We start from the raw sequence: 11,674 nt of genomic DNA, 5'->3' as shown, positions 1-11,674 counted from the left end.
TTTATAGTGTGTTATATTAATGTGAATTTGAAGTATTTTCCACATTGCAGAATTTTTTTACAGTAGTATTTCTACAGGTTATTACCGTTTAAATGACAATAACTTGACTAGTAAACATGTAATGTTATTACACTGGCTTAAAGAGATTTAATTGGGTTAAATTACTTCCTAACTTCCTAATTTGTATGTATGAGCAATATCACACGAGTAGCAGTGCAATATGGCCGTACGTAATCACAGCGTGCTGATATAAAGCCATATTGCACTGCTACTCGTGTAATATTGAGTTTATACAACAATTCAACGGCACAAGTGATTTAGGATTTAAGTTAAATATAGCCAAAATATAAAGTTATGAAACTTAAATTTCCCCTTAACCCAAATCGATTTGCTCTGAAACAAGTAATAGATTAATAAGACCAAAGATTGCCCATTTGATATACCCCAAATGAATTATACCACATGCTTAAAACACTATTTTCATAAGAGCCAGCGGCAAATTCCCGGAGGACTGGCCGAGATGAAGCTGTTCTCGGTGGGTACATGAGCACTGAATGGTTGCTGACAGCCTGGAGCTTGCATCTGTGAAAACGTCTAAATAAATTGTAAAATGGACGCAATGTTTATATATGAGTCACATATTTCAGGTCTAAACAACTATTCTTGCCTAAAAAACTCTTAAAGGTGCCCTAGAATAAAAAATTGAATTTATCTTGGCATAGTTGAATAACAATAGTTCAGTACATGGAAATGACATACAGTGAGTCTCAAACTCCATTGTTTCCTCCTTCTTACATAAATCTCATTTGTTTAAAAGACCTCCGAAGAACAGGCGAATCTCAACATAACACCGACTGTTACGTAACAGTCGGGATCATTAATATGTACGCCCCCAATATTTGCATATGCCAGCTCATGTTCAAGGCATTAGACAAGGGCAGCCAGTATTAACGTCTGGATCTGTGCACAGCTGAATCATCAGACTAGGTAAGCAAGCAAAGACAATAGCGAAAAATGGCAGATGGAGCGATAATAACTGACATGATCCATGATATCATGATATTTTTAGTGATATTTGTAAATTGTCTTTCTAAATGTTTCGTTAGCATGTTGCTAATGTACTGTTAAATGTGGTTAAAGTTACCATCATTTATTACTGTACTCACGGAGACAAGAGCCGTCGCTATTTTCATTTTTAAACACTTGCAGTCTGTATAATTCATAAACACAACTTCATTCTTTATAAATCTCTCCAACAGTGTGTAATGTTAGCTTTAGCCACGGAGCACTATCAAACTCGTTCAGAATCAAATGTAAACATCTAAATAAATACTATACTTACATGATCCGATCCATGCATGCAGCATGCATGACAAACATCTTGTAAAGATCCATTTGAGGGTTATATTAGCTGTGTGAACTTTGTTTATGCACTGTATATAGAGTCGAGAGCTCGGGGGGGCAGGGAGCGTGAGATTTAAAGGGGCCGCAGCCTGAATCGGTGCATAGTTAATGATGCCTCAAAATAAGCAGTTAAAAAAATTAATTAAAAAAAAATCTATGGGGTATTTTGAGCTGAAACTTCACAGACACATTCAGGGGACACCTTAGACTTATATTACATCTTGTAAAAAAATGTTCTAGGGCACCTTTAAAACTATATTTTGTTACACAACAGCAGTAAAAAATTTTGAAAATATGGTGGATTTGCTTGACCGCTATGACAGTCGCCACAAGCGGAATATTGCACGGCTCTCAGCCAATCAGATTCGAGAACCAGAAAGAACTGTTGTATTAAATATATATATACACACACACGTGGAGAGATGACTAATCTGCATTAGTCTTATTAAATTTGTTGTATTTGCATTAATACATTTTAATATCTCATGACAGCAAAAAGCACCATGAAATTCCTAAGGGCTGAATCTTGTATGAAAGATGCAGCAATACGTTCTTTAAATTAGTGAGCTCCAAAACGGCCCCTTAATGCGCTTAGTTTTGAAAAAAGTCTTCCCTGATGTCGGTGTAGGTGCTGATACTGCATCAATTATTTATTTCACATTCGATTGAAAAGCATCAGGCAAATTCATTAACGTATGCAAATGATCACAATTGCAATTATCTTCATATCTTGATAAGTAAGGAAATCAAAACCTCGGCACAATTTGAATCCCACCGTGCCTCAACTTACACTCTGCATTCAAACCAATCAAGCTTCATCTGCATATTCCTAATTAACCACGCATATTCACATGCCAATTAGAGGGTCTGAGAAAAAAGCCTCTCAGTCAACAGGCATTATCCTCGATCAGGAAAAAGTTTGCAGGTGTATGAATTGCTATGCTGCTTCTGTCATGGAAAAAGTGTTTATACTCACTAATTAATCATATTAACACATGCAAATGAGTCTAATTGGCTGAGTTTCCATGGCTCATGCTGTGAAAAAGTGGGAAAGAGAAGAGTATGGATATTTTTAGCTAACAACGACCAAGAACATTTAGGAGCGCTTTGTTTTTCTTCTCAAACGTTCTGTTTCTAAATATCGCACAGGGATGCTGTCTTCCATTATAAAACGGTAATTTCACCATGCAGGACAAGTTTTTTGTTGGTCCTCTCAGCCAATCAGATTTTAGGGGCTTTTTTCATCAATACATTTTCCTTTGATATTTGAGGATGTTAATGGTTATACGTAGGGTTAGAATGATTATTTTACACACCAAATTAACTTTATCACTTAATTTAGTGCATTTTTAAAATACTAAATTCATTAATAATAAATATTTATATAAAGTTTCGTCTATGTGTGATGACTTTTTCATTTTTGGGAATATTGCAGTATTTATTATAAATGATTTATCTGTGATTTTTATTAAATTCATGTGCCTCATAATCTTGAATCAGAAAATCTTCTCCTCCCTCTTGCAGCATCTCTTCTCTGATGACGAGGGCAGAGCAACCTGTCACTCACATGAGATCCACCAATAGCAAACCACAACCATCCATTCAATTCCACACAGACAAATTCAAGCTCCGCCCTCCGCGTTCTTGTTCCATATGTGTCACAATAGGGAAGAAAAAACTATTGCATCTTCCATTTCATGCCGACTTTAATAATAGTTCACAAAAGATGGGAAATGATGCAGAAATTAGGAGAAAAAATTTGAAAGATGTCCAATCCTGACGTAAGCTTCACCCTGGTTCCCTCAACAAAAACCCAATACAGTTTTTCTATTGGCTTCTGGATTATTGCAGAAAATAAGCTTTGTGACCAACAAAAGTTTGTGATTTTTACATTTTGTCCATGATAATCTTCACAAATGAACAACTTTTATGAATTTTGGAGCCTAAATACAATCAGCAGAACTAAAAGCTAAACTTAGGCTATAATCGAACAACACCACAGTCACTTCATTGCACCACTATTATGCTTCAGACGACACTTTCAGTCTTTGTTTAAAAGCATTTCCCTGAAAGTTCAAGCTAGAATAGTTTGCAAGAGTGTGATTATCAACACAGTGAGGCTGTGAAAGCAACTAGTGAGTAGATGAGTTTACCTGTTCGGCTGATGATGTTTAATGACAACCTCTGTAGCGCCATTAAGACACATGTTAGCAACCGCCTTTTACAAGACAAATAAATGACAAGACAAGGAAATGACATGAGCTGCAATCAAACTCATGGCATGTGCCTCATAGCATGAAGATCTGGAGATTCACACATTTACTGCAAGTGAGTTTGAGGTATGGTTAGGTTTGGATTTAAGAGGGTTAGAGTTAAAGGGGATCTATAATGCCCCATTTACAAGATGTAATATAAGTCTCTGGTGTCTCCAGAATGTGTCTGTGAAGTTTCAGCTCAAAATCCTCCACAGATCATTTATTATAGCTTGTCAAATTTGCCCCTATTTGGGTGTGAGCAAAAACACGCCGTTTTTGTGTGTGTCCCTTTAAATACAAATGAGCTGCTGTTCCCGCCCCCTTTCCAGAAGAGGGCGGAGCTTTAACAGCTCAACAACAACAAAGCTGGAGAATCTCACGCAGCCAAAATGAGGATTGTCAGTAACGGTGTTCAGCCTTACATTGTTCAAACCGGAGTCGACACTGATGGAGAGACTCAGGAAGAAGTTACAACTTTTAGAATGAAAGCATGACTAGCATGTGTCGTCATGTTAATCTTTTGTGCAAATCCAGCGTTGAATTGACCCTCGTTTGTGAAGCAGTCCGGCGTAAAATGACGGCATGTCAACGACACTCTACTACAACAACTCTTCCTCTTCTCTAAAGCAGCCCAACATGGCCCCGCCCCCTTTGTTGCGTGTTCTCGGGGGTGGGGTTTATGTAAATTTTGTAGTTAGTGATGTCACCAACCCAGGAAGAAGCTGGTTGTAGTCCCTACCAGCCATTTGTTGTAGTCCTTAAAAAGCGAATTCTTTAAAAGAAAATATCTCCGTTTGCATTGAACTTTGAGTGTCGTAACTTTGCAGATGTTGTTTATGCTCAAACAGCAACATTACACACTAACTAAAGTTAAAAAAGTGAAATCATAATCAACCACCCCTTTAATGGTTTTGGGGTAAGGGTTGGATTACAGTTAGGGGTAAAGTTAACAGTGAATTGTATCAAATGGCTAAGTACATATTAGTTAAGGCCACCTAATATAAAATGTAACCAAAAATAAGTTATATTTCATCCAGCCTTCAACTATTACCTTTCATTTTTCAATCCCGTTCAAGTCAGATTCTTTCTCGCTTTGGTGTCATAGGCTATTTTTCCAATTCCCACACACACACAATGTTTCTGACCTCACCTTGTTGCACTTGTCGCAGCAGGTAAAAGGATGCCGCCTGCTGATGCATACAACCGAAAAACATTGCAAACATCCAACCAACCCTGTGCCTGTAAACCAATAGACCTTGTCCCTTAAAACATGAAATAAATTTGAGCAACCTTTTATTTTTAGATTCACACAATGAGTTATTTCCTTCTCCCGCTTCCCACTCACACATGTTGGAATCTGCATGCTAGTCGTTTCAATCTCTATCTCGCCGAGTCTCGACGTTTGGACAAAACAACACTCACATCAGGCTCTTTGCTTCGTGATCCTACATGTAACATCAACTCATTAGACTTTCATATCACAGGAGGGTGCGGTCGGTTGTCGCGAGCTCCCTCAGGTCTCCATCAGATCGCTTTCTAGAACATGTCTCCTCAGTGTTAGCTAGTAATGAGCCACTTGTGCAGTGAATCAGTAGGGCCTCTGCGACAGAGAGACAGACTTGACAACTGTGAACTTCCCAGAGCAGAGAATGTCAGAGAAGGAGAGAGGGAGGGTGAAAAAAAGCCAGCTCCTCATCCAATCAGAGCGCTTTGAATAATTAAGGCGATCGGCTTAATTAGCTCAATTACGTTAATTTGACCACGGAACATGGCCATATGGTGAAAGGAAACAAAAGAGGGGGGAACTAATTAAAAGTAAAATAATGAGGATTTTAATTAAGCTTTTCCCCAGACGTCAGTGAGAGGGGATCTGGTGCAGGAGAGAGTAATTAAAGTAGTGTAGCGCTGGCAACATTTCTCTCTCTCTCTCTACTTCTCTTTCTCTCCCTTGCTTTTCAGTCACTCTCTCAGAACTGTGAGGGCTCAATCGGTCTAATTAAATCTGTAAATAAATTAGCTACATGGAAGCCTGCTTGAGTTGACACCCCACCCCCAACACAAACACTCACCCACACGCCTCTCCTATCTTTATCTCCATAGCATGACTCGCGGGTGGGGCGGAGGTCTACCTCAGATTTGTTTCCACCAAAATATTGCTTGCGAAAGTTGTAAAATCTTTGTGCGTTGTGTAGTTTACTTTAAAAACCCCACTATTGTTGTTTTCACCCCTGTAGATTCCATTTGCTGCAGTAAAACTGATGCAAATTTTTTGTTGTCAATTTTTTCTTAAAAAAAAAATTAAATCACTGAAATATCATATTCGTTTACTATGGTTTTACAGTAGTAACGGTGGTATTTTGACAGAAAGCATGGTTACTATGGTACTTTTTGGGGGGAAAGTTTATCTGTGGATCAAAAATAACTCCAAGATTCTGCACCCGTGAAGTGGGAATTACCATGTTGGAATCAACAACCAAACTGATCTGATCGGCCTTACTGTACCAATCTGCATCAATTCTGTTTTAGAGCTTTGGAAAGTTATTCTACATCCAAATACTGATCTCTTCCAGACACTACATTAGTTATTAATGAGAAATGGACATCAGGGCTAGTGGTGATGTAAATCTGAGTATCATCTGCGTAACAGTGATACCCAAGACCATATTTACTGATAATCTGCCCAAGTGGAAGCATATATATGTTAAATAAAATTGGGCCCAACACCGAACCCTGAGGAACTCCCTGTTGAACAGGCACGGTATCAGATTTGTGATTACCCAAGCTAACAAACTGGGCACAATTGGTTAAATAAGACTGAAACCAACTGAATACTGTTCCAGAAAGACTATGCAACTTGTCCAGCAGAACAGAATGGCAAATGGTGTCAAAAGCAGCACTGAGGTCTAACAAGACCAAGATACCGCATGCACCAGAATCAGACGCAATGAGAAGATCGTACTCCCTAGACTAAACCTAACCGATAGTGTCAACAAAAGCAAACGGAAGGAAAAAATGCATTTAATTTTAGCATGTTTCTACTAGTCTATGAGCTTTTTAATCGTGACAAATACGCAACGCTATCAATCAAGTTTACTACATCAGAAAAGCCGTACATATGGAACTGGTTATGTAATGCAAACGTCAAAATGCATATAATTTACAAATCATGCAAGTGTGTTTTGAGGTCATAACATAGTATTGTGCAAGGAACTGTGTGCAGATACGTCTTTAAAATTAACACAAAAGGTGTGGTCACAATTGAAATGACGGGATTATGCCCGTGAAAATTGGCTGAACAATGGTAAATGTGACTGCAACTTTAATTTTGTTCAGCGTTTTGTTTTTTGTTTTTTTGTTTTTTGACATTTGTCAACATGAAATCAAATTTATTTCTTAATATTTCTTAATGCACTTTTCTGGTGTTAAGATGTGGTCACATTTACTATTGCTCGAGTGAAATCCAGTCATTTCAATAGGAATCTGGGAAATCAGGAGTTTCACGTGACATGAGGGTGAAAAAAGTTCCCAATGCAAATTTCTGTTATGTTCAATTTAGTCATGCAAATTCACCATGTTGACCTACAGAAAACTGCATGGTTTGAAGGTGACTTCTATATGAGCTGTGCTTCACACATCGCTACACTATTGACAATAGACAATGGACTTTTCTACATACAACATTTTTCATTAACATGACCGAACCTTAAAGTTGCATTTACACTGCTAGTGACTTTGTCACTGCATGTCTCCAGTAACTGGTTATGTCGCTAGTGGGCGTTCACACTACTACCTTTGTGAATGACAGTCACTGATGATATTCCGAATCAGGTTTTTTTTGTTGCTAAAAGCAAAGATTTTGGAGGGATAAGACTAAATATAAATGTATTCAGTACTTAAAATGCTTAATATTAAAGATGAACGAGAAACAGTCGAACAGCTCTTTGTCATCATGGCTATTTATCTACAGTGAAAGCGCAAGTGTAACGGAGGCCAGCTAGTAAGAGCTGTGCGTCTAAACCTCACTCCCCTGTCCTCAATAGGTGTGCTAGCGACTGATGCTAGAGGCTGTGGTCTTTGTTAGCGCACCCGCCTCCCATACCAGAAACTCCCATTCGAATCCCGCTCGAAACGGTGTGAGTAGAACCGGAGGGGTCTGGATTCACGATAGCATTCACACAGAACCTGATTTAGTGTTGTCAAACATACCGACCAAGGCAGTACTAAAATTTTAAAAAATGTGACGCTTTGAGCGATGTTGAGCAGATTCGTAAACACCTCTGATTGGCCACTGTGTTCACGCCCTCATCAGATATGTCTGTGATTGGCTACAATGATCAGCGCTTCAAAAACATGTTGTAAATAGACATTTTTTAAATTCTGACGCAGTCAGTCCTTTTGACAGCACTAACCTGATTTCACCAAGTGCAACATGTTCCTGGATCAACATCTTTTTTGACCCTGGAATAATATTCCAACCACCCAATAAGATTTGAGGCACAAGTTTACAGTTTATGTCAAGTTTAGGTTTACAACCAGGGTTAGGTGCTTCTACATCAGTGTTATTCCCTCTGATTTTAGGAATAACTTATGGGTAGGGTTAGGTTTAGGGGTGTGGATATGGTTAGGATTAAATTTTCAGACAGGAATGTTGTTCCAGGATTAAAAAAATATCCCAGGAATGTGTCTAACTCAGCAAAATCAGGACATGCGAGTACCAGACATATAGAGGCATATGAAAATTTATAGGAAAGTTGCTGACCGCTAAAATAACTTCTCCATCTTGCCGCTGACAATCAACTACAAGATGTGCGCTCCACTAACTTAAAGGTGCCCTAGAATTAAAAATTGAATTCATCTTGGCATAGTTGAATAACAAGAGTTCAGTACATGGAAATGACATACAGTGAGTCTCAAACTCCATTGTTTCCTCCTTCTTACATAAATCTCATTTGTTTAAAAGACCTCCGACAAACAGGCGAATCTCAACATAACACCGACTGTTACGTAACAGTCGGGATCATTAATATGTACGCCTCCAATATTTGCATATGCCAGCCCATGTTCAAGGCATTAGACAAGGGCAGCCAGTATTAACGTCTGGATCTGTGCACAGCTGAATCATCAGACTAGGTAAGCAAGCAATAACAATAGCGAAAAATGGCAGATGGAGCAATAATAACTGACATGATCCATGATATCATGATATTTTTAGTGATATTTGTAAATTGTCTTTCTAAATGTTTCGTTAGCATGTTGCTAATGTACTGTTAAATGTGGTTAAAGTTACCATCGTTTCTTACTGTATTCACGGAAACAAGACTGTCGTTATTTTCATTATTAATTCATAAACACAACTTCATTCTTTATAAATCTCTCCAACAGTGTGTAATGTTAGCTTTAGCCATGTAGCACTATCAAACTCATTCAGAATCAAATATAAACATCCAAATAAACACTGTACTTACACGATTAGACATGCTGCATGATGAACACTTTGTAAAGATCCATTTTGAGGGTTATATTAGCTGTGTGAAATTTGTTTATGCTGTTAAAGGCAAGCGCGAGCTCCGTGGGCGGAGAGCGTGAGCATTTAAAGGGGCCGCAGCCTGAATCGGTGCACAGTTAATGATGCCCCAAAATAGGCAGTTAAAAAAATGAATTAAAAAAAAAATCTATGGGGTATTTTGAGCTGAAACTTCACAGACACATTCAGGGGACACCTTAGACGTTTATTACATCTTTTAAAAAGACGTTCTACAGCACCTTTAACTCCCATTGGTTGTTGCTTCCGAAAGTCACTCTTCATTTGCATAAAGTTAAGCTATCTCACATTTGTCGTGTCACTGGACATGCCTACCCTGTCGTCAGCAGTCACTGTTGCTCATGAAATCGGCAGCTCTCCTTTGAAATGAATGGGATCGTGTTGTTGCTACGTTTCGCTACTAGTGTAAACGGGGCTTAAGCCTTGTATTCATGACACAAATCTCCACCGGCCTCTCCACACATACACACTATCTGATTTATTATTTGTATGCTCGAGTTTGAGTCAGAGACTGGCGTTGGCTTCCACAGGCACGACATCAAACTCAACACTAAGCCCTTTATATTTCCCATGCTGCACTGCTCGCCAGTTTCCGCTCTTGTTAAAAGAGTCCACCCGCAGGTCCACTTGCCATGTCGAACTCAACTCTCGCTTTAAGGACTGATTTGCCTGCGATATCTCATTACACCAGACCTTGATCACGTCCTCTCTTCTTCTGCATGCCCCCAGCCCCCAATCCTTTTTACTCACATTGATGGCACATTTTTAATTAGAAAATGCATTCAGACTGACAACAAAGTGATTTGCATATTAAATTAACAGCTACTTACATTCCATGGAGCCTGGCAGAGGAGGCAGCTACAAAGAGGGTGAGAGAAAATTGTGTACCAAGACTGCCATGTAACAACTTTTTATGTACCTTTTATTTGCATGCATCCTCAATTATGAGTTTAAATCCATAAACTGATGTGATATCATCTTAGTATAGAGTTTAGGGTAAAAACTGCACCTTTTAATGGTTATGTCCCTCATTTTATGTGAATGACAATTTCAGTAACACTTTACAATAAGGTTTCATTTGTTAACTACATAACTAACTTGCATTTTTAAGTTGCATCTGTTAATGCACTGTGAACTAACAATAAGGAATTGTGTTTTTATTAACGAACAAAGATTAATCAGTGCTGTAAAATCATATTGCTCATAGTTCATGTTAGCTAATGCATTAATTAATGTTAACAAATGGGACCTTATTGTAAAGTGTTACCAAAACTTCTCTCCTCACCTATCATCGCAAATTTTCCCAAGTTACAACACCTTATCAAGCCCGGTATTTTTAATATGGGCCATATCTTTCTCCCGCATCCCTCTTGATTCCAGATAGGACAGTTTACAGTGATAGTGTCAGTGTTGTGTCGGTTCGAGGGCCCAGGAGAGCGCTGTTCTCGTCTCTTTCCCCTCGGGGAAGCCAGATGCTGCTATGTGCCCCAGAGACGGCAGTGTAACAGAGGACCCTGACTAAATAAAAAACATTAACAGCGACTACACGGTGAACATAGATTGGCTGCTTCAAAGCACTCCCAAGTATCGGGTCACGATTAGGATGTTGTTGAAGCAGATTCGTCTCTGTCAGGAGAGTTTGACACAGAGCGTCATCCTGTTCCCTTTCCCCTGTGAGTGAAGTATACAAGACAAATAATTAATAAAGACTTACTGGAATTAATTGAACATTAATGTACATGGGTCATTCCTACAGTTTTTGACTGAGCAGTTTTTTTTTTGTTTTTTTTAAAAATTCAATTATTTTTTAGACTTGTCAGAGGGAGAAAATGTTCGTCATAAAAACACTATTGGTCAAGCTCAGGCTAGTATACTACAGGGCTGTTGAATGCTTGAATCTGATTGGTTGACGAATGTTCTAAGGTATGGAATTATTTTCAGGGAAACGCATGGCTAAAGTAGTTCCAGGCAGGTCTTGACCGCATTACATTTTCATATCACTTCGCCAAATGATTTCAGTTATTTCAAAGGTGCTTACAGTCAACAACCGCACAAGGACACTGACCAAGCAAATAAATATAGTAAATAATAGGATGAAAACGACAAATTATTTTCATGTTTTTTTTGCCACAAAATTATGTTTTATTATGTTTATTTTTATTCCCTTTATTATTATTCTCCCGGCCACTCGGCTTCGCGTCATGGCTGCATTACCACGTCGAGTGTGCATTATTTTCTAATAATTCAACAGCCCTGAGTCAGTTATTCCTTACATAATCCTTACCAAAAATCAATTTGACATAGTGAATGCATTATTGGCCGTCTCCTGCGTCAGCATCACATGCATGCGTCGTACTGATCACGTGAACAGCGTCAGTGTCAATACAATGTTAACTATGTATGACAACAGTTCAAATTGTTAAATAAAGTCGTTATTAGGGCCCAAGCGAAAATTCGCGCAGGGCCCTCTTGT

This window comes from Megalobrama amblycephala, linkage group LG12 (genome assembly GCF_018812025.1).
Source record: "Megalobrama amblycephala isolate DHTTF-2021 linkage group LG12, ASM1881202v1, whole genome shotgun sequence".
Taxonomy (NCBI): Eukaryota; Metazoa; Chordata; class Actinopteri; order Cypriniformes; family Xenocyprididae; genus Megalobrama; species Megalobrama amblycephala.
This window is presented reverse-complemented; position numbering follows the sequence as displayed.